Source organism: Bufo bufo, chromosome 1 (genome assembly GCF_905171765.1).
Source record: "Bufo bufo chromosome 1, aBufBuf1.1, whole genome shotgun sequence".
Lineage (NCBI taxonomy): Eukaryota > Metazoa > Chordata > Amphibia > Anura > Bufonidae > Bufo > Bufo bufo.
In genome coordinates this window covers 117,866,402-117,870,242 of record NC_053389.1, presented here as the reverse complement: position 1 = coordinate 117,870,242, position 3,841 = coordinate 117,866,402, and the positions used below count along the sequence as shown (strand labels likewise).

The 3,841-nt window shown below is 47.8% G+C and overlaps 1 non-coding gene across 1 annotated transcript; it reads right to left on the bottom strand.

Annotated features, from left to right (window-relative positions):
* Positions 1–692: 692 nt before the first annotated feature.
* Positions 693–765, bottom strand: TRNAF-GAA. The gene has a single exon. It is a non-coding gene; the product is annotated as a tRNA-Phe (tRNA).
* Between the last annotated feature and the right edge of the window lie 3,076 nt (positions 766–3,841).

Sequence of the window (3,841 nt, the reverse complement as noted above, 5' to 3'; positions counted from 1 at the left end):
TCCCTACAGAGGGCACTTACAAGAGTATGAGATATATAATGCCACTTACTCAAAGTCCATCATTTAGGGCTCATGCACACATACGTATTTTTTTTTCCGTGTCCGTTCCGTTTTTTTTGTGGCCCGTACGTGGAACCAATCATTTTAATGAGGCCTTAAAAAAATAACACATTTTGTATCCGTATGTCCGCAAGTCCATTCCGCAAAAAAACAGAACATGTCCTATTTTTGTCCGTTTTGCGAACAAGGACAGGCATCGTTACAAAGAATCCACACCAAAAAAACTGATGTAAATCGGACGTAATCCATTTTTTTGCGGATCCATGTTTTGCAGACCGCAAAGTACATACGTTCGTGTGCATGAGCCCTTATATTGGGACTTTTACTGTATTATATATTATATTTCATTACTTTTTAGGCTGGATTCACAACAGCTTTTCATAGTCCATAGTTCTGCTCCATTATAAGAGCAGAAGAATTAAAATAACGGAAGCGCTAGAGCCATCAAGTGACGGAACTAAACTGTGCCCAGTTGACTGTAATGGGATCCCTCAAGTTTCCATTAGAAAACCTGGTATTTTACTGGGCAAAATAGAGCACCATGCTACGCTATTTTGTCCAACATTTTTGCAGGTATGGGCACAGCCTTCTCTGATTTACCCTTAAAAAAAAACATGTTGTCCCCTCCAACTTGCCGAAACCCGGGATCGAACCAGGGACCTTTAGATCTTCAGTCTAACGCTCTCCCAACTGAGCTATTTCGGCTGGGTGGACATACATGCACAGTGTCCATGTGCCATCTCACTCCCTGTTCACCATTGCTGTGCCATAGACAGCAGCAGTGAACAGGAAGAGAGACGGGAGACGGCACGTGGGTGCTGCGCATGCCATCTCGTCATACAGCTGATCGGCGGATCCCAGCCAATCTGATATTGATGACCTATCCTGAGAATAGGTCATCAATACTAAAAGCCAGGACTTTAATCACTTCAATAATATATTGCAATGCTTCTATATTGAATAGTATTATGCCTGTCAGTGTAAAACTGCCAGGCAGCCAATTAGACTCTATGTTGCTATGGAAACCCAATAAAACCCCATGACCATGTCACGAGGACACTACTGGGGTGGCAGAGGGAGCCATTTCCCTCAGTCTAACTACTTAGATGCCACAGTGGCTACTGACGGCAGCACCTGAGAGATTAAAGAGCAGAGTGTCAGCTGTAAAATATAACAGTGCTTCCAGGAATATCCATGAATGGCTTCCGCTTACAATAGGCCATCAAAACCCCCTGGACCCACACTGTGAATGGGTATCACTGCTACGTCTGGAAGAACAGTGAAGGGGCTGCAGCGATTTGGCAAGAAATGTGACCCCTGCCCCTGCTTATCAGTTGGCGTCCCAGAGATCGGACTCCCCCACTGCTCACATAGTGATTGTGGAGATAATCTTTACAGTCAGTGCTTAGTAGCACACCACTGAAAATTAACCTTTCACAACCCCTCTCACCACCCCTCTCACAACCCCTCTCACCCAGCCGAAATAGCTCAGTTGGGATCCCGGGTTTCGGCAAAACATTTTTAAAACATCAAATTCCAAAGTGGAGCTGCTAAATGTATCCAGTTTCACATAAACCTTAAAGGGGTTGTCAGCGAGGGTCCAACTCACGGCATCCCCACCGATCAGCCGTCCGAAGAGACCGCAGCGCTTTTATGAGCGCTGCGTTCTCTTCACCGTTTACCTGCTCGCCATCTACATTGCAGCGTCAGCAGGTGGAATTACAGCTCCTCCGCCCCATTCACTTGCATGGGACGGAGTGTAACTACAACTGTTCCTTCCCATTCAAGTGAACAGGACGGAGGCGCTGTAATTCCACCTGCTGGCCGCTGTGCTGCCGACGGTGAGCAGGTAAACAGTGAAGAGAACGCAGCGCTCCTACCAGCGTTGCAGTCTCTTTAGACAGCTGATCAGCGGGAGCGCTGGGAGTTAGACCCCCGCCGATCTGATATTGATGACCTATCCTGAGGACAATCTTGCGCTTGCACCGCTGCACCCTGCTCCAGTAGCAAAGTCTCTGAGCTTGTGCCGCTACCTGGTGCAGTTTTGCAGGCGCTAGATTGTTTTGGCCGGGCAAGATGTCCAGCCCTGTCAATCAAGCGTCCAGTGGGAGTTTCTTCAGTAGCAGAGACAGCCCCTCGCAGCTGAAGAATCAATTCATACATTAGGGTTGTCACGATACCAAAATTTTCACTTCGGTTTCAATACAATAAAAAAGTATTGCGATACTCTATACCATTCGATACGACGCAAAAAAAAACAAACACCAAAAAAGCCGCGTGCATTCCGCATTTTATGGAATGTCCGGCCCTTAATAGAACAGTCCTATCCTATTTTTTGGGGGGACAAGGTGACAAAAAATGGCAAATATTTTGGACTTTTCGGACGTGGCAATATGTAATTATTTATTTATTATTTATATATTTTGTGTGTAAAATTGGGAAAGAGGGTGATTTATACTTAACCACCTCCGGACCGCCTAACGCAGGATCGCGTTCCGGAGGTGGCAGCCCTGCGCAGAGTCACGCATATATGCGTCATCTCGCGATGGGCGAGATTTCCTGTGAACGCGCGCACACAGGCGCGCGCGCTCACAGGAACGGAAGGTAAGAGAGTTGATCTCCAGCCTGCCAGCGGCGATCGTTCGCTGGCAGGCTGGAGATGTGTTTTTTTTAACCCCTAACAGGTATATTAGACGCTGTTTTGATAACAGCGTCTAATATACCTGCTACCTGGTCCTCTGGTGGTCCCCTTTGTTTGGATCGACCACCAGAGGACACAGGTAGCTCAGTAAAGTCCCACCAAGCACCACTACACTACACTACACCCCCCCCCCGTCACTTATTAACCCCTTATTAGCCCCTGATCACCCCTGATCACCCCATATAGACTCCCTGATCACCCCCCTGTCATTGATCACCCCCCTGTCATTGATTACCCCCCTGTAAAGCTCCATTCAGATGTCCGCATGATTTTTACGGATGCACTGATAGATGGATCCGATCCTCAAAACGCATCCGGACGTCTGAATGAAGCCTTACAGGGGCATGATCAATGACTGTGGTGATCACCCCATATAGACTCCCTGATCACCCCCCTGTCATTGATTACACCCCTGTCATTGATCAACCCCCTGTAAAGCTCCATTCAGACGTCCGCATGATTTTTACGGATGCACTGATAGATGGATCCGATCCTCAAAACGCATCCGGACGTCTGAATGAAGCCTTACAGGGGCATGATCAATGACTGTGGTGATCACCCCATATAGACTCCCTGATCACCCCCCTGTAAAGCTCCATTCAGATGTCCGCATGATTTTTACGGATGCACTGATAGATGGATCCGATCCGCAAAACGCATCCGGACGTCTGAATGAAGCCTTACAGGGGCATGATCAATGACTGTGGTGATCACCCCATATAGACTCCCTGATCACCCCCCTGTAAAGCTCCATTCAGATGTCCGCATGATTTTTACGGATGCACTGATAGATGGATCCGATCCTCAAAACGCATCCGGACGTCTGAATGAAGCCTTACAGGGGGGTGATCAATGACTGTGGTGATCACCCCATATAGACTCCCTGATCACCCCCCTGTAAAGCTCCATTCAGATGTCCGCATGATTTTTACGGATGCACTGATAGATGGATCCGATCCGCAAAACGCATCCGGACGTCTGAATGAAGCCTTACAGGGGCATGATCAATGACTGTGGTGATCACCCCATATAGACTCCCTGATCACCCCCCTGTAAAGCTCCATTCAGATGTCCGCATGA